The 23,731-nt window shown below is 42.1% G+C and overlaps 1 pseudogene; it reads right to left on the bottom strand.

Annotated features, from left to right (window-relative positions):
* Positions 1 to 751: 751 nt before the first annotated feature.
* LOC137904033 (uncharacterized) lies at positions 752 to 21,990 on the bottom strand (annotated as a pseudogene).
* Positions 21,991 to 23,731: the final 1,741 nt, after the last annotated feature.

Raw genomic sequence — 23,731 nt, 5'->3', positions numbered from 1 at the left:
ACAGCAAAAGATTTCCTGAGTGCTGGTAATAGGAACAAGCTGTATTAAAGTGTAGAGACAGCCACTGTACATTTCCGCCTGGGCAGGTGCACTTTTGTCTGACTTTTTTTTTTCCTTTAGAGCCAAATGTTTTCTCATGGTTGTCACGTTGATCAAGGTAGGCTGGGGCTTCAGTCTGCCTCCACCAATCTGCCTCATAGAGCACAACTGTCAGCCAAGAGGATACAATCGAACGGCTTCCCTTCAGCATGGGCACATTGTCGTAATATGTGCAAACATATAATGTGTGGATGTTCATGCATAAAACATCCTGCATCAAGCATCCTGCTTGCTGTGGTGTGATGGGGCAGCAGACTGAGAGTGGGAAACATCCTGGACAACACCCCCACCCCCTCCATCAGCACCTCATACAACAAAGGACCACTCTGACAATGACTGAGCCCCCCCCTACCCATCATTGTACCCTTATATCTATTGCCTTTTTAAAATATATTTCTTAATATTATAATTTACTATTTCTATTAATGCACTTTGTGCATGTTGTCACTTCCGTATTGCTGTGCCTTGTTGAGTGCAGCACTATTGCTGCTTTATTAATCCCAGAGCGATTAATAATACATTTCATTTATATAGCGCTTTTCTAAATACTCAAAGATGCTTTACAAGAGGTACATAAGTTAAAAACAGCAAAGCAATAGAAACAATAAAATATGAACATGAAAATAATTTAGATACAATTTAAAAAGTAAAATTAGACATTAAAAGCAATGTTGAACAGGTGGGTTTTTAGTTCTTTCTTGAAGGTGATAAGGTCAGAGCAGGCTCGTAGTGGTTTTGGTAATGTGTTCCAGAGTGTGGGGGCAGCGATGGGGAAGGCTCTGTCTCCCCAGGTTCGGAGCTTGGTCCTACAGGGGAGGGACAGGAGGTTGGCGTCGGCGGCGCGGAGGGAACAAGATGGGGTGTGATGGTGGAGCAGATCTGTGAGGTAGGGGGGGCAGATTGTGGAGAGCTTTGAAAGTGATGGAGGACTTTGAACTGTATTCGTTGGGGGACCGGGAGCCAATGAAGGTTTTTAAGGACCGGGTGATGCGGGTGTGGGTGAAGAGGCGAGCAGCGGCGTTTTGGATGTAGATTCAAGATTCAAGATACTTTATTGTCATTATGCGAGCATAATAAAATCGTGAGAAGGCCCACGGCTTAAGGCACACATCATAACAAACTAAATTCTCTCTCTTAAGAAACAATATATACACACACAGAGAGAGTGAGAATCACAGGCAGTAGTGCAAAATAGCAACAGCAGCAACAGGGCCGGCATAAAGTGCCGGCCCTGTTTATGTAGGGTTTTTGATGGTATTCCATAGAGAATGCTATTGCAGTAGTTGATTCTGGATGTGATTGTTTATTGTTTCAAAGGATCCCCATTAGCTGCCACCAAAGTGATGAGCTCGTCTTCCTGAGGTCCACACAGAACGACAACACAAAAAACACAAAATACATATAATCACAATTCACTTAACAATGATAATCTAAAAGCAATAAAACATTATACATTTATAAACATCAGATACTTTTAAGAGGTTATTACATTCATGCTTAATATTTCATTACATTATGTATTTTAGTTCCCTACTCACATATCTAAATAGTGCATCTTTAGGTGGTACTTAAGAGACTTTGCTATTCAATTCAAGTTTGTTCAGTGGGCCATTATTCCAACACTTGATAGCACAATAAACAACTGTCCTCTTCAAAGCATTTGTCTGGACGTGGTAAAATGTGACGAATGGATCAGGGCTTCAGCAGCAGAAAAGGTGAGCGATGGACGGAGGCGAGCTATGTTCTGGAGACGAAAGAATGCAGTCCGGGTTATTTGTTCAACATGTTGTTCGAATGAGAGCGTAGAATCGAGGGGGATGCCAAGGTAGCGGATGAGTGGGGAAGGAGTGAGGGGGGTGTTGTCGACATTGAGGCCAAACCGTTGGGCGGATTTTGTGATATTTTTTTAACCAATGAGGTTTGTCTGTTTTGTCACTGTTCAGTTTGAGGAAATTGTTGTTTCATCCAAGGTTTGATGTCGGTTAAGCAGTTGGTGAGTTTGGAGTGGATGTTGGAGTCTATGGAATTTGTGCAAATGTAGAGTTGTATGTCGTCAGCATAAAGTGGAAATGGAGGGAATGACGAAGGACGATGCTGCTGTTACGACCAGGCCTCGGGGAACCGAGGCGTAACATAAAGGAGAGTAGGCTGGGTGACGTTCCAAGTGGTTTTATTTTGTAGCACAATAGAAACCGCTGAAGAAAACAAGAACACAAAAGGGAAGCGTGGCTCCAGGGCGGGCCCAGGCCAAAACAACAAACAAAAGCCACTCACTCACTACCAGTTTCGCTAAGCCCTGGGAGGAAACAAAAATATGATACTTAAGCCTACCTAACACTAACAAAAACAGGAGAAAATGGTTCAACTGAAATGGCGGCCACACCCCTACCCACGCACCGTAACATACAGACATAAACGAACTCTCCACACAGTCCCACAGGCAAACCTCAGGCATCACACATTCACTAAATTACACACAGTCCCACTCACCAACAACGTCACTCAGGATACTCTCAGCACAACGACACGCTCAGCACCTTCAGAGGCACAAGGCAAAGATTGACTGGCGAGTGCAGGTCTTAAGGCTGGCTGCCCGTCAGCAGCTCATCAGCTAATCCATTGCAGCTGCCGGGGAGGAGGGACCAGCTGAGCATTGGGAGGCGGAGTCTGTCACCTGGTCGAAGCTGGGATGGACTACAGAGCTCTCACACCTACTGAGAAAACACAGCACAGCTCCACCCCCACACAGGAACGGCGGGGGCCGTAACACCCCCCTCCCTAAAAACCAACATCTATAACCGATGTTGTCAGGGCTGAAACACCCGAGACAGCGCCTCGGCCATAACATTGTCACTTACCCTCTTATGGCGCATCTCCGGATTGAAATCTTGCATTAACAGTGACCACCGCATCAGACGTTGATTTGCGTTTTGCATCCGATGTAAGAACACACGCGGGTTGTGGTCAGTGTATACCACCACGGGTAGCAAGCTGGAGCCGAGATACACTTCGAAATGCTGTAACTACAGCAGTAGGGAGAGGGGCTCCTTCTGTATGGTGCTGTAATTATGCTGGGGAACACTGAATTTCCTTGAAAAATAACAAACAGGATGACCGATACCCTCCCCGTCCTCCTGTAGCAGCACAGCACCGGCCCAACTGGCGCTGGCGTCGACCTCCAGCTTGAACGAACGGGTGAAGTCCGGGGCGGCCAGGACAGGGGTGCTGCAGAGAATGGCCTTACAAGAACTGAGTGCAGCATCACATTCACTTGTCCAAACAAATAATCTATTCAAACTGGTTAAGTCCGTGAGAGGGGCAGCCACATCTGCAAAGCTATGGCAGAAACCCCGGTAATACCCCGCCATGCCCAGAAACCGGCGGAGCTCACGCCTGGTTCCGGGGACGAGATAGTCTAGGCTGGCCTGGACTTTGGCATGGACAGGACGCACCTGTCCCTGACCCACCTATTTGTCGAAGCAGGTCACGGTTGCAGATATCTCTGAGGCACGGGGCGTTAACGGAACTTGCCAATAACCCTTTAGCAGGTCGAATTTAGTGGCAACCTTAGCCGCCCCGACCAAAACAGTCCTCCATCCGGGGGAGAGGGTAGGAGTCGGGTTTGGTCACTCTATTCACTTTACTGAAGTCTGTGCAAAACCTGGATGTTTGGTCCGGTTTTGGGACAAGCAGACAGGGGGAGCTCCATGCACTGGAACTGGGCACAGCTAATCCGTTATCCAACAGATACTCCACCTCTTGTCTGAAGAGGGAGCGCTTCGTGGGGTTAACGCGGTACGCATGTTGTTTTATGGGTGAGTTGCCGTCTTGAAGCAAACGCAGGAACACGGGGCTCCGTCTTTTCCACACATTTATTCCACCAAGAAGGTTCCAGATAAAAATACATTAAAATACCCAGTCGTCTGGAATTACGGTGGGGCCAAACATTGTCCACACTTGCCACCGGGCCCACAGCTGCCTCTCCACGCGCCACACCCAATCCCTAATCACCGGATGACAGCCTACTTTTAAAGTCGCCGCCCAGGCTCAGGGTGGCACCATTGCAGCTCTGTGACTTTTCATAATAAAAGGCCAGGCGTGCAAAATGCCCCTGCAACAGGTGGGTGGTGATCGGCCTCAACATCGTGGCACAGAACGGTAGTACAGGTGGGGGTGTCAGAGTGCTCAGGAAGTGCACGGACGCCGAACAGAAGTGTCTCCACAGAGTGGTTAATCATCAGCTGCCCCCTTCTCTCCCTGACAGATATTTATGCATTCAATACACAAAGGGAGGATGATTGAAGCACAGGTGTAGCACATTAGGCTTGCAGACAATCGCGGAGCCGAGAACCACATAGGGAGGAAGGGTAAAGCTGGCTCAAGGAACAAGGTAAAAAGTACACAATAAAACAGGAAGTGAATACAGGAAAACAAAAGGACTATGACGAAAACAGAGACATGACGTCTGTGATGAGTTTGTATGTTTCGCCCATATCTGCATGGGCTCGCCGGCCGCATCAGGAGTTGATACACAGATGTGTATTAGCAGCAGTAACATGAATAATGAGCTCGTCTTCAGCTGATTAATACACATTCTTCATTTTATCTGTATTTTTCATTACAAATGCACATGAAATCCGGAACTGTTTCCTGAGATTCAAGAGGATAACTTTAACTCAAAGCGGTTCAAAGGAAACTTTTTTTTTAAAGCAGCCACCATATAGCCTCTTATAAATAGGAAGCTTCCTGCTCAGCAGGCTCTGAGCTCTGTTACATGCTCCAGTGACAGTCAATTAGCCAGCTTCTCTCTGCCAGTGCTGCAGCCCACAGACGTGTCTGTGGGTGGCCTTCCCAAATCCACACACTTCCAGTAATGTTGACACGATATAATCAGAGGGTTTTCATCACATGCATACAGTTCAGGGTGCGACGCCTGATGGCCATAAAAAACAACAACAACTTAGAATGCTATAAAGTGCCAATCAGTGACAAGGGGGGCTGTATTTGTAATTGATGAGGCTACTAATAAGCTCCCAGGTGACTGCATCAAAGGGCAAGGTAGAGATAGAGTTTTTTTTTTTAAATATATAACTCTTGATCCAGTCGCCTTTTTCACTTCTTCCCTGTCACAATGTTCAGCTTCCTGAAAAAAGAACAATGCAAGTGAGGTGTTTTGTACACATGTAATTATCCTCACTTTCAGCATCAGTTAATCACCTTGGTTCTTTGAACTGGCTCCAGTTGGTCTATATTTAGTGTTAAAATAAATGCACTGATTGGGACACAGCTGTTTTTTTTATTTTTTTAATTGTTATTGTTTTGTTTATACGCTCTCATTGCCAAATATGTGTCAGGTTAATATTCATATATTCCTCTTCAAAAACACACTGATTATTGACCTCAAACAAGATTTCCACGGACTTTTGACTGTGCAGTGACTGGCCAGAACATCTGTTTAGAAAAATCTGTTCTGAATAGAGTCAAAACAAAGCCAAAAATATCTACTGTTAAAAAGGTCAACTGTCTCATAAAATGTTAAACATGTCGGACAATCTACTACTACTGTACTTTCTTCTTGTTCCGTGAGGGGTCGCCACAGCAAATCAAAGTTCTCCACTTCACCCTGTCCTTTGCATCGTCCTCCCCAACACCAGACACTCTCATGTCCTCCCTCACTACGTCCATGTCTCTTCTCCTGGGTCGTCCTCTAGTCCTGTTCCCTGGCAGTTCCATTCTCGGCATCCTTCTACCGATATAGTCCCCGTCTCTCCTCTGGACATGTCCAAACCATCAAAGTCTGGTCTCTCTGACCTTATCTCTGAAACATCTAACCTTCACCGTCCCTCTTATTGTCTCATTTCTAATCATATCCATCCTGGTCACTCCCAAGGAGAACCTCAGCATCTTCATCTCCACTTCTAGCTCCGCCTCCTGTCTTTTCTTCAGAGCCACTGTCACTAAGCCGTCCATCATGTCTGTCCTCACCACTGTCTCTAAGCCGTCCATCATGGCTGTCCTCACCACTGTCTTGTAGACCTGTCCCTTCGTCCTATCACAGAGCACACCTGATACTTTCCTCCCCCCGTTCCAGCCTGCCTGCACACGATTCTTCACCTCCTTTCCACATTCTCTCCATCACTCCGCACTGTTGACCCGAGGTACCTGAAGTCCTCTCCCTTCTTTACGTCTATTCCTTGTAGCTTCACTGTCCCCCCTGGGACCTTCTCATGTACACACATGTACTCTGTTTTACTCCTGCTCACCTTCATTCCTCTCTTTTCTAGAGCAGACCTCCACTTCTCTAGATTCTCCTCTACCTGCTTCCTGCTCTCACTGCAGATCACAATGTCATCTGCAAACATCATATTCCAAGGAGCTTCCAGTCTCACCTCATCTGTTAGTCTAAAACATGTTGGACTATATCTTCTATGGCAACATAGAAGTGGGTGTGATGTCCAATGTGCAGCACGGCTGCTTGTAGTGAATGATTGCTCAGCCAAACACTGTGGCGGGCTGTGCCATAAGAATGGTAGCCCTCCCTGGTCTCGTTCTTCACGCTCCCGTCTGATGCGCTTTCGGGTTGAGTGGCACGCTGCTTCATTTCGGTTTTATGGTACTTACAACATGTTATGCTGCGCTACAGAAGTGAAGGATTGGTCAACCCAGGCGTGTGCATGGTGTGCCAGCTCATTCTGCTCTGCGGTGGTGAGTGTTGTCTGTCGCTCTCTCTCTCTCTCTCTCTCTGCAATACTGCGTATGCTAGGCCATAGCTAACCCTATTTTAGTTGCAGGTGAAGATTGGAGGCTGCCCGTGCTCTCTTTCTCCTCCTCCTCATTGCTACATGTGTGTAGGTGTGTTTGCCTATGCTGGTTGAAGCTGCAATCAGCTGGTCTGGTCACTACCGTGAGAGCAACGTTGCCAGCTGGATGGAGCCTCTGCTGCTCTGCCTGGGATGTTGGCTCTTCTTACATTTGTGTTAGATTCACTTTTACTTATTTTGGTTCATGTGCTTTTGGGTAGTTTCATACATCGTCAGTTTTGCAATTTGTTTAGCTGGTTTGACTGTTTTGTCTGTTGTATAATCCCCCACTAATTTGTGTATTTTCTTTTCAGTTGCTGGAGTCTCGTGGTGGTGCCAGTGTTTGGGCAGTTCCAGTGTTTGGGTGGTTCCAGTGTTTGGGCGGTGCCAGTGTTTGGGTTGTTCCAGTGTTTGGGTGGTTCCAGTGTTTGGGCGGTCCCAGTGTTTGGGTGGTTCCAGTGTTTGGGTGGTTCCAGTGTTTGGGCGGTCCCAGTGTTTGGGTTGTTCCAGTGTTTGGGTGGTTCCAGTGTTTGGGCGGTCCCAGTGTTTGGGTTGTTCCAGTGTTTGGGTGGTTCCAGTGTTTGGGCGGTCCCAGTGTTTGGGTTGTTCCAGTGTTTGGGCGGTTCCAGTGTTTGGGTGGTGCCAGTGTTTGGGCGATGCCAGTGTTTGGGCGATGCCAGTGTTTGGGCGGTTCCAGTGTTTGGGTGGTTCCAGTGTTTGGGCGGTGCCAGTGTTTGGGTGGTTCCAGTGTTTGGGTGGTTCCAGAGTTTGGGCAGTTCCAGTGTTTGGGCTGTGGTTCCGTGGTTGAGTTTGTTGTGTTTTTCTTATTGTTGGTTGGTTTTTGCTTTTGTTTAGCATTCAGCCCACCTGCAGTCTCCACTGATAAGGTCTTTTTTAATTATATTTTGGACTTTTATATTGTAAAGCTTGATTGCAAATAAATTGCTTTTCTTTATACCTGGAACCATGTCTCTGTCTGAGTAAATTGTACGTCTTGAAATTAGTTAATCCCTGGGTGAAACTCCCATGGTGGTGTTGTCACATACTCGCCACCACCACATGTTATTACAATTGTGCAACTTTTATTTGCAAACAATTCAGACAAAAGTACATTTTAACATTCCAGTAGTAAGTCCAATCATTGTGGCTCTCTGCTTCCTAAAGACTTTAAACAGTCCTTCCTTTCAAAAGGAATTGATTTACCCTACTGCAGACAGCATGAGCTTCTAATATCTAATTCACTTTTATTTTAATCATCTATCGCATTGCTGCCTATTAGTGCGCATGTGCAGGAATTTTCCTTTGGGATTAATTAAAGTACTCTAATTTTGAAATATATAAAAAAAATATATATATTTTCCTTTACCAAGGAGGTTAGGTTTTAACTGTACCGTTTCTACAAAATAAAGAGTGGTATATATAGGTAAATATTCTTAACGAATCCAGGAAGATTATTTTTAAGGCAGTGTTCTACACAGTAATTTGAAAGCAATAATTAATAAACTGCACCAGCATTTAATTCTCTATTTCAATAGCAGATGCAATACATATAATTTATGCTCTTAATGTCATTTCATAGGTCTATTCTTATAATGACTAGGTCAGGGTGCACTGCGGATGGGCCGGCCTCTGAGATCAAATAACCCTTCCGTACTCTATAGTTTACAGTCTCGGCAGGTGAAGCACTTTGAATTCAGTGGAGCAGCAGAAGTCTGCTCAGACACACAGTTTTGCTATGGAGGAACAAAGGAAAGAGAACCACAGTAAAACCGGGGAAGAAGCCGTTTTGATTACAAATTCAGTCCTTCTCTTGTGAAGTTGTGTTTAAAATGCATCATGTCTCCAGGATAAGGTCTTACATGTATGTTTAATGTGGAAATATGCTTTTACTTTGTTCATTTTTGTTCTCCAACTGACACTCTTCTGCAGCGCTCTCTCTCTCGGGTTCAGCCTGTTGGATTTGGGCCTTTCTAGCCTGTTAAAAATTGAAGTAGTTTGCAGGAGGTATTTTTCTCTCTGGTGAGCCACATGTCTGTAATGGAACAAGAAGTAGGAAAGTAGGACTTTAAAATACATATTGCATGTCACCAAAGAGACGCCTCTAAAAATGATGCTGTCTGATGTTGCCAAAATATTCTTGCTGCAAGTGTCTCTTTAGAAATGAAATTTTAGTCCCTTAACACCCGGCCACTCTGCGATGATTCTCAGACTGTGATGAATAAGCAATAGTGGAATATGCATTCACTCAAACTTCCTGCAGTGGAAAAAACAAATAAAACAAATACAATTCCAAGCCTTTTGGAATGTTTCCTGATAAATTATCTTGAAGACTCATCCACAGTCGCTTTTCCACTTTGCCGGTCACGGTTGTTGCTGGAGCTTATTCCAGCTTTCTATGGGTGACCAGCGGGGTACACCTCGGACACGTCGCCAGCGCATGGTGGGGCCACACAGAGACAGACAACCAGTCACATACCACCCCCCAACACACACTTCACCGACGACTTTGGAGGTGGGTGGAAACCGAAGAACATACAAACTCCGCACACACTGGAAAAATGTTGTCATTGTTTTTTTGTTTTTGTTTTTTGAACTTTATACACAGAAAAAACAAACAAAACGAAACAACAAGTACAAATAATAATAATAATAATAATAATAAAAAAAGAAACTACTACAAACAGTGTTCTGAGACCGGGCATTACACAACATAAATGAATTACCATTGCAATAACTTAAAGTGAAGGCTGATTTGTGACATTGAGAAAGTTCTTGATTAAATCCCATTTTCTTTCAAAGACAGGTGTTTGTAACCGTAATTGTGCAGTCAATTGTTCCATAGAGTATACTTGTCTTATTTTTTGTAACCATTGTGCTATTGTAGGTGGTTCAGGTTTCATCCAGCAGATTGTTATAATTTTCTTGCAGTCATTAGCAAGAGATGGAGTGTAAATCTTTGATCCTGGGAGAAACTGTCTGGGAAAATGTCCAGCAAGAAAACCAAAGGGTCCATTGAAAGATTGATTTTAATTACTGTTCTCAATGTAAATTGAACATTTTTCCAGAAGTTAAGAATAATAGGACAGTCCCAAAAGATGTGTGTTTGGTCTCCCACAAGTCCACAGTTTCTCCAGCATTTGTTGGTCGTGCTACATTTGATGAGGAAAGATTTTAAAGGTGTTGTGAAGAATCTCATTTTCATCTTCCAATCAAATTCTTTCCAAACCTGACTACCCACCCCCCTGTGACAGCCAGAACAAATACTTTGCCAAACCTCGTCTAATGTGACATTTAACTCTAATTCCCATTGTTGTTTAATATGTTGAGTATTGTCCATGGTATCAATCAGCAGCTGTTGGTAAATCAATGACACTTGTTTTTTCATTACTCCACCCTTTTCAACCAGATTTATAAAATGTTTCTCTATGTTTGTTGGTTCTCTTAAAATATCTTCCCAGTCAGAATGTTTTGTGATATAACTTCTTATCTGCAGGTACATGTACAAATCACTTGATGGCAAATCAAATTTACTTCTTAGTTGGGCTAAAGTTTTAAATACATTTCCTTCAAACAATTGATTCACTGTGATGAGCCCCCTCTCAGCCCATCTCCCAAATCCGCCATCTGATAAAGAAGGGAGAAACTCAATTTCTATTTATAGCCATCGCTCGGGATAAGACAGCCTTCCCCTTCAACTGTTTTTGAGTCTTGTTCCATATCTGTAATGTTTGTTTAACCCCTAAGTTTGATATATTCGTTTTTTTCTGAGATTGCGGGCTCAGAAATGGAAGACTGGAAAGGGGAATCCCCGACAATGAATTCTTCTCCATAGACACCCACCGTGTTTCTGGGTCACAAATAATCCATGATGTTATTGCTTTTATTTGGGCTGCCCAATAATACAGTTTAAAATTAGGTAATCTTAGGCCCCCGTTTTCCTTGCTAGACATTAAAACTTTCAGGCGTATTCTTGGCCTTTTGTTCTGCCAAATAAATTTTAACATCAATTTATCCAGTAACTTAAAAAAGGATTGTGGTATGAAGACAGGAAGGTTTTGGAACAGAAATAATAATCTAGGAAGAATATTCATATTTATACATGCAATTCTCCCAAAAAAAGAAATTGGAAGTATATCCCATCTATTTAGATCATTTTTTATGTCTCTCAATAATTTATCATAATTTGATGAAAACGGCTGTTTGATTTTAGGGGTAAGAATTACGCCAAGATATCTGAACCCCTTTTCGGAGTGTCTGAATGATCTGAATTATCATTGGTTAAACCTAAAGAAATAGAGGTAATCATTCACATCTAATATTTTTACATTGACTCAATGCAAGTAAACGTGTTCCATTTAATCTAAAAAAAATTGAATCAGTGCAAACTGTTTTCTGACAGTGAGGCAAACTAATTATTTTGAGTTTTAATGTAAATATTCCTTTCAGCTTAACCTAAAATGATTAGTTATATTTAAATATAAATCAAGGTTAAAGCAAACTAATTATATTAAATTGCCCTAAATTAATAAATACATACTTTTCAAAATACAAAATATGCATTAAATATACTTTGAAAGAATTAAATAAATATATATTTTTTTGCATCATGTATTTATTGTTCAATTGTTTGAAACATGTAAACACACATTGCTCAATTTGGGACATATAGAACGAGTAGTTAAGTACAATCAACCTCCAATGAGGGACTCAAGAGTTTCGGTACAACTTATTTCTGTGTACTATGAGCTGCAAAGCTTGCTGCACTGTAGTCAGAGAGCTGGTACATTGAAGTTTTGAACCTCTGCAGACATATCTGTAAATACTACACTGTAAATTCAGTCCTCCTTCAGTGCAACCTCTGGAAATCAGCTTTTTCTTAAGACTTTAAAAATATTTAGCATCAGCGCAGCACATTTTTCACACAACATTCTTTAATAACACTTAGCAGACTTCAACCTGAGGCTGTTAATTCATTTACAATTGGAATGAACATGCAGTCATGTGACTGGAACCTCCAGTACCAGCCTCTCAGAGTGAACTGTCTGAAGTGTAAACTGTGTAATTAGATCAACACAAAATTAAACCTCCAATAGAAAGAACCAAATGCAGTGAGTCTGCTACTCAACTCTGCCAATACTCTTAGCTGTACAGCTGGTTGCAGAGTTCGTTAACTTTCAGGCTCATCTTTTTCCGATCAAGATCCATCAAGAATTTCTGCACAAACTCAAAGGTGTATTCCAATGTCTTTGGATACGTCAGATTGAGTGTGTGTAGGAGCCCAAAGAAAATGCTAAAAGCTGCTGCAACTGAAGGCAAACCATTGAGAACCTCTGTTCCTTCAATGATGATCTTGATGTCTTTGGATGGGTGGAGAGGATCCCCCCTGCCTGTGGTCCAGATTGCCATGGCTGTCTGCTGCAGTTCTTTGGTCTCATTTTCTGGAACATCCTGTGAATAATATATATAAAGATTGTAATGTATCCATGGCTAAAGTGGTCACCTTCATATCAGCACTTTACTTCAAAGGGACACGCTTGTCACTGATTTATAATGATTAGACAAGTGGTCCAAAGTATTTTTTCTCTTGGGCACTATAGAAAAAATGTTGGACCGAGATTTTTTATTTCAACAACATTTACAGGACTATAAATGTGTGCAACTTTTTTTTAATGGCCTTTCATCTCAAGGCAATTTAATTATACGATTAATTCAAACAACAGGTATCATCTCTACAGTCGCAGCCAGTTTATGCTAGTTTCATACAGATTCCATTCCAAATCATCCTTTTTGTTGCAATATGGGTAATAAACTGAATACAACTATAAAGCTGAAGCTTGTGAAATCAAATACCATGTATAATTTCATGTGTATTAATGCATTATCTGTAGTCGCCATTTTGTATAAAACTACTAATTGAATAAAATTACTTTTTGCAATCCGGGTTAAAGCCCCTTCCCTATATGTGAGTGAGATGCCCTTACCTGATATTCTTTGACCAGGTGCTCAACACGTTCCCCCAGGTAGATCATCAGAGATGTGAGGATACACTCTCTTCGAGTGTCGATGTCTAAAGTCTGATTCAGAACAATTATTATTAAATATCATCGCAAACACATAAGGGAAATACATATTCAGCATGAATCCCACTGATCAAAGCCCTCATCTAAAAGCTGCAGGATCCTGGATGTCTTCTGTCTTATGGCTCCGCCCCTTCCTCCTGATGACCTCCAACAGTTTGGCGGAGTGCTTGACTAACTGTGCCAATAACTTAGTCTCCAAGTGGACTGTTGTTATTCTCATGAACTCAGCATTGATCTATAAAACAAAAACAGCATTTAAGATTACGTTTTAAAAACTTTTTTACAGCCAATCATAACTGAAGCACTGACACTGTTTCAAATATACTTTTCAAATTTGCTTAGAGCTACACAAAACATTCCATTATCTAAATGTTAAGCACTATCAGGACATGAGGGCTTGTACTCAACTTGTTTATACTACTTACATGCTTTTCAAGATTTTTTATAACAATTATAGTAGAGTCCAGTAATTGGCCATTTTCACCTTAAGTCTGTTTCCATAACTGTCATTCTCTCAGACTTTGTATTCGTAGACCTTGTCAGCCAGTTTCTCCAGCTTGTCTGATAGCATTCTCGAGTTGTGTGTCAGTCTGGATTGGTTTCTCTCATACTCTGCATTTCCTCTCTGTAGTTGGCATTCAGTGTCAAAAGAGAAAAGTGGGATGGGAAATTCAAATGTTTTCCAATGTGTTGAAAATAGTCGGTCTCAGTAAAAGGTTCATTGCTTTCACAAATGCGGCACTTGAATTGTGAAAAGCTATCTTTCTGTGATGGTTGTTGAGAAGGATGATATTCGCTTCGGTGCCCCTCCAAGTCTTGCATGTGGAGGGGCAATTCTAATAAACACAGGGGTAAGGATGACCACGCCCATAATGCAGATGATGAAGTTTATAGTGTTTCAGATGTTCAGATCTTCTTCCCACAATCTTTACATTTCCACACACATGAATAATATATATATATTTTTTTGGCCAACGAAATGGCTAATGAATCAAAAATGTACTAATGATACTGTAAACAAACTTACCACAGTGAACAAGTCTGGAAGCTTTCTAGATGTTAAACTGCAAGAAAAAAGCAAAGTTAGGTTAACTTTAGCGGAATTTATGCTTTCAGACAACAGCTGTATTTCTTAAACATTAACATACAATATATATCATTTATCAGTTTGATTATTTTCCTTTTTCTAAGGCAACAGCCACAGAGAGAATGGCTGGGGCAATGGCTTTACAGCAAATAGAAAGGACTGATACAGATATACAGGACAAATGTCTCCATCCTCACTCACATGCACGATGTCTCCCTCTCTTCCACAACACAGAAACCTACGTGGCTCAGGAGTTTCATTTGCACGCATCGTGGGGTGCCGTATGTTTCCACTGGATCCTTAGGTTTCGTTTTCCGGAATGCGCATGCGCAAAACGAGTCGAAACCTAATATGTTCACATTGATCAAATAAAGAATTTTGGTTTGATGTAAAATTGAAAATTTCCATTGAAACAAAATAAAAATATATATATTCCATCATAAACATAAACTAGAAAATATAGTTTAAGAGTAAAAATAATTAACAATGACAGCAGTGTTTTACTTTTTCCAGTGCAGGAAGAATGTGAACCCGGTACCCTCTTGCTGTGAGGCTATAGCGCTAATGAGAGAATTATGAGTAGGGATGAGAATTTACAAGATTTATAAGAGTCCAATTACTTTATCGATTCTCTTATTGATTCTAGTTTGGAAAAAGCAAAACAAACATATTGATTAATATTAACTTTTTATATAGTTTTATATTTTATTTAAACTCAGAACTGCACAATGTGTAACCATCAATGATAAAGAATTAACAATTATTTTGCGGGGGAAAAAGAAAGACCTGCTTTTTCAGGATGTGTGCGTGATCTTTCTGGACATAAAGTGTCTCCAGCTGTGGTGAAGACCCTCTCGGACGGGGTGGAGGACGCCTGAACAGCCAGGCCTTACATCAGGGGCAGTGTCGCACTGCATGGGATGCTTCTGTACAGCACTCCCTGGGGCAAGGAAAGAAGAGGCTGCCATTGTTGGAATGAAAGCAGCTCATTGTCCTCCAAAGCCGCCTTTTTCTGCTTCACTGGTGGCCCCTGAAATTAAATAGACATAATAAAAAAATAAGCAAGAAATGACTCAATAATCCCAATCAATGAGATCTTTATGATCATTACAATTAACTAAACTTCAATAGTCATCTTATTCCTAGAACCTTTACCTCTGTGTCTCTCCAGGCGCTTGAAAAGAAAGTGCCCAATAAACAAACAAACAAACTATAGAGCCATAGATGAACTCTCACAATGGCAAAGGTGGAATTCTCACAAAGACATTGTCAAATTAAAATCCTCATCTGCTGCTGCCTCTGTTTGCTGCACTGCTTTCCTGATCCTGTCCCAGGCTTCGAACTTGTCCACTTTGGTTATAAATATCGGGATTAAGATGTTGGCCTCCTCCAGGAATCTCTGGAAATAAGTGTCCTTAGAAAAGAAAATGTGGCACCATGATGATCATTAAATAATTATGACTCCCATTTTATTGATGATGATACATAAATCATCAATTGTACCTGGTAATGTTTGGATCTTTCCAAATTTACTCCTTTATGGCCCTTGTGAAGGCACAGTCATTTTATTGTACAGTGTAGTGTTGCTTTAGCTTTTGCAGGATGGGCAAAATCTTGCTTTTCGTAAGTCCTCATTGCATATTTTAGCCCATCTGTAATATAAACAAAACAAAAAAAGTAAAAGATATATGCTGCATAAACAAGCAAGGAAAAAAAAAACCTGAGTCTGAGTTTAAAACGACATAATCTTTTTTCATTATTATTTACCTCTCCTCTTTCTTATCCGAGGGTCGATGGCTGCAGCCTGGATGGCATCAAACTCTACATCATCAAAAAAACAAGAGTTCCATCTGTCCAGGTGGGCTTGAATGGGTGGAGGAAGGTAGCAGGTGTGCTCATTGAAAGGAGAGTGTCAGCGAGGATAAAGGGAAAGATTTTCAAGACAGTGGAGAGGCCAGCCATGATTAATGGCTCAGAGACAGTGGCTCTAAGGAAAAGACAATGAAATGAGGCAATAAATAATAATGAGGGACAGTGAAGGTTAGACGTTTTGGAGATAAGTTCAGAGAGACCAGACTTTCATGGTTTTGGCATGTCCAGAGGAGAGAAAGGGACTATCCATGTTTTGGCCCAAGAAACAGAACCTCAGTTTTATTTAGATTTAATAACAGGAAGTTCTTTGTCATCCAGGAGTTAATGTCTTTAAGGCACGTCTGAAGTCTCACCAACTGATCGACTTTGTCTGGCTGAACTGACAGGTATAATTGTGTGTCATCTGCATGCATAGCAGTGGAAATTTATGCTATGTTTCTTAATAATGTTACCAAAGGGAAGCATATACAGTGTGAATAAAATAGGTCCAAGCACTGAACCCTGTGGAACTCCATATATAACTTCTGTGTACATATATTGATCATGAACACGTACAAACTGAAATCTATCAGATAAATATGATCTAAACCAGTTCAATGCATTCCTCTAACACCAACAGATTGGTCCAGCCTCTGTAACAGAATCTGATGATCTATTGTGTCAAAGGCTGCACTGAGATCTAATAAAATAAGCACGGAGACAAGTCCATTATCAGACGCTATTAAAGGTCATTGGTGACTTTAACTAATGCTGTCTCTGTGCTATGATGAGCTCTGAAACCCGACTGAAAAACCTCAAATAACTTATTGTCTTGTAAGAATTCACACACCTGAATGGCAACCGCTTTCTCTAAAGTCTTAGACAGAAATGGAAGGTTTGAAATTGGGCAAATTTCAAACCTTCCATTTCATCAGGATCCATTGTTGTTTTATTGAGAATGGTTTAATGACTGCTGTTTTAAAAGACTTGGGTATATAGCCTGTGAGTAAGGATAGATTAATTGTATTTAGCAGAGCAATTCTAATTGAGGGGAAGACTTCTTTAAGTAGCTTAGTTGGGACCGGGTCTAAGAGACAAGTGCACGATTTAGATGAGGCAACAGCCACACTTAGTTGCTGCAAGTTAATGGGGGTGAAGCTATCCAAGTAACTATCCAGAGTAACAGCCGTATTGCTACTTCCATTGCTCAGGGAGGGGTCAATGCCACACGAAGGCAGACGCTGATGAATGTCGCCCCTAATAGATTTGATTTTGATAGTAGTGAAGATTTCATGAACTTCTTCAGTGAGACCTGTCGGAACAGAAGGGTCAACAGAGCTGGGACTTTGTGTTAGCCTAGCTCAGGCATGGGCAAACCCAGGCCCGGGGGCCATATGCGGCCCGTTGGTCTTTTTAATCCCGCCCGCCAAACTTGTCCAAATTATATCATTAAATAAAATTGTATTATGATTAAACCTCATTCATTTGACCTTTTCCCTGTAATGCTACCTGTAAAGGGCCAAATCCTTTAATGCAATAGCTTTCATGTGTCATTTATATTAGTTCACACAAACACTCCATCTGTTCTTGGTCCGGCCCCTCTGTCAAATTTTAGAAGCTATTGTGGCCCGTGAATCAAAAAGTTTGCCCACCTCTGGCCTAGCTACTGTGTCAAAGAGAAACCTTGGATTAGATTTGTTCTCTATTACAGATGAGTAATATGCTGCTCTAGCTTTGTGTTAGCCTAGCTACGGTGTCAAAGAGAAACCTGGGATTAGATTTGTTCTCTTCTATTAGAGATGAGTACTATGCTGCTCTTGCCTTGCGGAGCGTCGTCCTGCTGTTTTTCCAGATTAAACAAGACTCCTCCAATTTAGTTGAGCGCCATATTCTCTCCAGTCTTCGGGCTGTTTGCTTTAACGATCTAATTTCAGTATTGAACCATGGATCTTTCCTTTTTGGTTTGAGTTATTTAAATTCTTAAGGGGGCGATGGAGTCAAGCGTTGTGCGCAGGGGTGTCACTAGGTTTTAAGGACAGGGGGGGCTTAGCCCCCAGGAGATGCACAGGATGTGAGCAAATGTAGCGTACAAGCACAAAACCTCAAACGGCTAACAATGACTGAGAAATTATACATTATTATTATTTCTGTCTGTTTTTCAATACAGTACAACAACAAACAGGTTTAAACAGTAACAAGATGTTTACAGCATTAACAAGAAACAAAATGGCTAAAATTACAAGTTACTTGGTGGATGGAAGTGGATGTTTCTAAGAGTCGATCACTCCGTTGTGATTCTGAAGCTCGTCTTTTTCAATGACTGCAAGACTGTGAAGTCTTTTCTGGCTCGTTTGATGCAGCCAGGAATGCAACCGACGCAGTGCAACCGACGCAGTGCAACCAACGCAGTGCACTAAAGGACCTTTCACACGAAAAAAATATGTTTTTTTTATAAAACAACCCAAAATTATTTAGGGGGGCTTAAGAATTATTTAGGGGGGCTTCAGCCCCCCTAAAATAGGCCTAACGACGCCACTGGTTGTGCGCATCAAGTCCCCAGCACTACCTACAAGATTGGATCAGATTGGCAGGTGAAATTCGGTGGTGAGCGGTCCCCAACCTTTTTCCTGCCACAGACCGGTTTCATTCCGGGCAGTTTTTAACGGACCGGGGGGGTAATTAAATAATAAAAGAAGAATATAATCTTACCAGTAAACTTTATGTTATACACTTGCAATAACTATTAAACAAGTATTACACCAATATCTACTCACCATAAATTGTGGTCTCAATAATCGCTTCTGTCCTTCATGTTCGCGTTCTTTTGTTTCATAAATTCCACATTTTTGTCTCTTAATCCAGGGTTCTTGGTCTCAATGTGCCAATGTTTTTAGTAACGTATCACGTAAAGCATGAACATTCACAGGCGAATGTTATGTTGGAGTAAATCCGGTGGTTTTTCAAAATAAAACACCTTTTAGATGCTAATAATCAATACAACGGAAATTGTATACAATAGTTATTCTTTCTGTGCGGCCCGGTAACAAATGCCTCATGGACAGGTACTGGGCCGCGGACCACTGAGATAGAGGACCCTGGTCAATAATCAACCGAGATATTGAGGAACACATTTTGAAGCTCCATTGACTGCAATGCTCCAGAAAAATTCTAAGTGATCCAGAATCCAGGATTTCTTCTGGATCATCAACAAAATGTAATCATCTGTTCCTGGTAACATTCCCAACATTTCCTGATTTCATAAAGACACATCTGTAACTTTTTGATTTATCTTGCGAGCAGACAGAAAATATAGCCACCTTGGCGGATGTAAATATAACTACGCCTAAGCATGCTCTCTTTGATGTAGTTATCTATTCATTAGCTAAATTATATACAACACAATGAAAATCCTGCTATATTGAAGAATAATTCAAACTAGAAGCTGTTGAAAAAACTTCATTTGAAAGTAGTTCCTTGGTAATAAACCAGCACACATGACATCACTTATTTTAAAACCAGTGGACCCGCCCCTGCTGCTAGAATGTCAGTTTTTATGGAAGTTTATTAATACAGCCTGTGATTAAAAACAGTTCCAAAAATACATTATTCTGTTTTTTTCTTTGAAACATTTATCTTGTGTATCCCTATGTTGTTTTCCTCCTACATAAACAAACAAAACAGAAGACCAACAGATGACCCAATTTAACGTGTGTTCTGACATGAATACATCTCATCACACTTGAATGAGAGGCATTGTGCTTTGCTTAATTTGTATTTAATAGCTAGAAGATAATTGAATTTTTATTCAAAATGGATATCTCTCATCCTGTCTGCTCCTCTTCCTCTCTCCCTTTCTCCTTTTGTTTCACTCTTTTGAAAATGCATTCCGCCCTACATGGAAATTATTCACAACTACCATTAGCCCTCCTGACTCGTGTTGTGTTCCCCTGGGCATATGCAATCTGAACTAATTTTGATGAATCATTGTAGTGGTTCCTTTGTTGGAAACCCAGATGATCACATCCAATCAAGCCACTGAATTTACACTGAAGTGAAGAAATGAACACAAGTTTGATATTTGAGGATTTAAATAAAATCCCTGCATCCTTGGTTTGTGGTCCCTTGTCTGGGTTATTAGCAAATGAAAACAAAAGGATGAGTAAACCCGGAAATAAGAGAAACTTCACCGAAAGCGAGTTGGAGACGCTTTAACTGCAGTGGAGCTGCACAAAAATATAAGCGCAAGAGGAGTGAAGGGGGGGGGGGGCTGAGACGTTCCACACTTTATGCACGGGGTTAGTAACATGTGTAACATTGCACACAGAGACAATCAGGGGCTTGTTAGACAGATCTGAAGCAGTATTTTACCCAGCGACAAGCAGGAAGTCACTAACTTTAACCAATGATGCTGGTAGTGATGCTGCAAAGATAGGATAGAGATGGACCAGAGATGGTCTGATCCAGCTAGGTCGGGGTGGGGGGTGGCCCTGTATGCGTGCTTAATGTTGCAATAAACATGATCCAGGATTTTGTCCCCTCTGGTGGGACAATTCACGTACTGGAATAGTCTTTAAACACGCTTGATTGAAGTCACCGGCAACAATTAGGGCTCCGTCGGGGGCTGGTGCCTGTTCACACTTGCACGCAGCAGGCTGAGGGCTATGCTAACGTTAGCATCGGGTGGGATGTAAACAGCCATCATGACGACCACTGTTAGCTCCCTTGGTAGATAAAAAGGCCTGCACAAGACTGCCAGAACCTCTATATCAGGGCAACAGTGGGTCTCAACAATCCTGCTGTTACAACACCACCCATTGTGAACGTAAACACAGTCCCCCTCCTCTGCTCTTACCCGAGTCTCCCGTTCTGTCGTGCCAGTGTAGCGTCCGATCCGCTTGCTGAACTGAAGCATCGGGGACATGAGAAACAGGGTGTATGTGTAGAGCAGGTGACAGTTTAAGCCACACCGCGATGGGGTTAATGATCTCTCCAATCTCGTATGGACCAATGGTACCTGGGCACCAACTTCCAGCTCACGGACTGTAACGGGAGGAGAGCTAAACCTTCTGACCAGGTGTATAGTGAGGAGCAAGAGTGCGGCATCGGTCCGCTAGACATTGATTGCGGGCGGCAGTGTTTCTTGTGTAAGGGCACAGCTTCTCCCTCCTGAGCCAGGAAAAGGGTAGGTTGACAACCTAGAGAAACCATAAATGGGGACATACCTGTGGCCAAGCTGATCAAAGAGCTGGAACAGTTTGATCTCCTTCCCATCTGGCAGTCCCGACCACGCAAGGGAAAATGGTTTCTTCCATGGTGTCTTCGGTTGGGGGTGAGAACTGACGGGACAGAGCATCTGGCTTCCGGTTCCTGGAGCCCAGCCAGTATGTCAAGGGGAAGTCGATCCAGCCCAGAAATAAAGCCGACCGAGCCTGGTGTGAGTTAAGAGAGGTTCTGGTTGTTAGTCCAGACCAAAAAAGAGTGTGTGGAGCCCTCCAGCCAGTGACACCACCCCGGGAGGGCCAGGACATCAGCCAGCAACTCCTGGTTCCCCACATCATTGTTCATCTCAGCTGCGGGCAAAAATAAGCCCAGGGGTACATTTTTTTGATCCTGGGGTAAGTGCTCTGACAGGACCGCCCAGCACCTGTGTCATATGCATCCACTTCTACCACGAACTGTAAGGAGGGGTTGGGATGAGAGCGCACAAGAGCAGAGGTGAACAGAGTCTTAAGATGTTGGAAAGCTGTCTTAGCTGCAGACGACCACACAAAAGGAATTTTGAACAACGTGAGTCTAGTTAAAGCGATGGCCGCCTGACGGTAATTCTGAATAAATTGTCTATAGAAGTTGGCAAAACCCAGAAACCTCTGCAGTTGTTTCCTGGTCGTGGGTAGTGGCCAGTCAGACATGGCCCAAATCTCGGCATACCTTGTACTTGTATACGGCCCTGGGGTTTGGTAACATACGTAGTGTGACTCCATGTAGCTCCCATCGGCAGCTGGCAGTTCTTTTCCCCCGGACATAGGGGGCAGGTAGCGAGGAAGTGGTCGGGTTCCTCACAGTACAGATACATCCTGCTTCTCCGTTTGCAAGCGTTCTCGCTCAGATCCGGGGAGTCGAGATCTTCCCAGCTCCGTGGCGTGTTGGATGAGAAAACTCAGGCTCGACGGAGGCTCACGAACAGAGGTGACACTCCGGATGGTGCGGTGCGAGGTCGTCATTGCTCATAGTATTGACGCGCTGTCAATGATGCAGATGATTATCCAAACGGATAGCTAAAGAGATTAGCTTCTCGAGAGACTCGGACTAAACTCGCGCAGCCAATTCATTACGGAAGTAGTCGGCTAAGCCCCTTAAAACCATGCCCTGTAATTAGCTTTTATTTCAGCCACTCTCAGTCGCTAAAATGCAGAAGTCAATAGCGTACTCGGCTACAGAAGCCGTGCCCTGACTGAGGGAAAAGAGCAGACTGCCCGCCTTCTTTCACTTGACAGGGTGTTCAAAAATCTTCCGCATTTCAGAAATAGGTGCTCAAAATCGCTAATAGCCATGCTGGTGCCCGGCCAGATAATAAACTCATGATAAGTGCAATCTTAGATTTTTCAGTGAATGAATGAATGAATATATTTATTAGATAGAATGTTAGAGTACAAGTACAGTCACACAGTAGCATGTATTACAGTACAAATAAAGTCAAACATCCTGTCTAAGAGGAGCATTTCAAAAAAGCCCTTGCGGTCTTGTTTCCGTTGAAAGTCCTTCGTACATAAATCATCCACAATTAACAATACAAATAAAAATAAAACCAATATTCAATAACTCAATTGATGCAAAGTAACATTAGAAAAATAAAATGATTTTACACCGCCGATGCAAACTAAGTAGCGGAGTGGGAATGTACGGTTTACGGGAGAGGCAGGGAGGTGAGTTAGTGGCACCTATCTTGATGCCATGCCTCCTTGACAGTAAGGTGAGGCCACCATACGCCATGATGGCGTGTGAGCGGCCCGCCAACCAGCCAAAACCTGGCTGTCAAGAAAATACACAAAACAAACAACAAATGAAACTAACAGAAAACAACACTAAACATTCAGTAGAAATCTTAATAAATATTCATCAAAGCGTATTGACATAAAAAGGAAAGTAGATAGAAAAAAAAACATACTTAACCACATTAAACAGCTTTGCACTCTCTCCTCTAACAAGAAGTGAAGAGGAAGGCTGTTATAGCAGTTTGCACAAGATGAGGTAGTAAGGCTCAAGCACACACACACACACACACACAATTTGTCAAAACAGGAGCTGAAAGATTAATAATGTTCACAGCTCATTTAATATTCTAAATATGTTTTAATCCTTTAAAATATTGAAGTGCCAACATGAATGTGTTTCAGCTCCAGTATATGAATATATTTAGGCCCAAGATTATTAAATAAAGTGCAAACAAATCACATTTCACTGATGCAGATTAAATTCAAGGATATTCAGATTGGATATAGGTGTAATATTTGTTATTTGTGAACTTATGAATGATACATGCCTGTGATTAGCTTTAACATAGTCATTTGTAACAATCAGCCACAGACTAAAAACCATTGCTCATTTGAAATAATATATTTAAAACCTCAACTCAAAATACAATTACTGTGTGGATAAGTGGCAACAATATGAGTAACATCAATGCTTCTCGTGCTGCACGCTTGGTTTTATGCAGAGGAAGATATAAAAACAGAATTGTAGTGTGTGTGGAACTCTGAGGAAATAGCACGGACCTCAAATCTAGTAGTTGTAGCGTCAGAGACTAAACTGAACCA

The sequence above is a fragment of the Brachionichthys hirsutus genome, chromosome 14 (genome assembly GCF_040956055.1).
Source record: "Brachionichthys hirsutus isolate HB-005 chromosome 14, CSIRO-AGI_Bhir_v1, whole genome shotgun sequence".
Lineage (NCBI taxonomy): Eukaryota > Metazoa > Chordata > Actinopteri > Lophiiformes > Brachionichthyidae > Brachionichthys > Brachionichthys hirsutus.
This window is presented reverse-complemented; position numbering and strand designations above follow the sequence as displayed.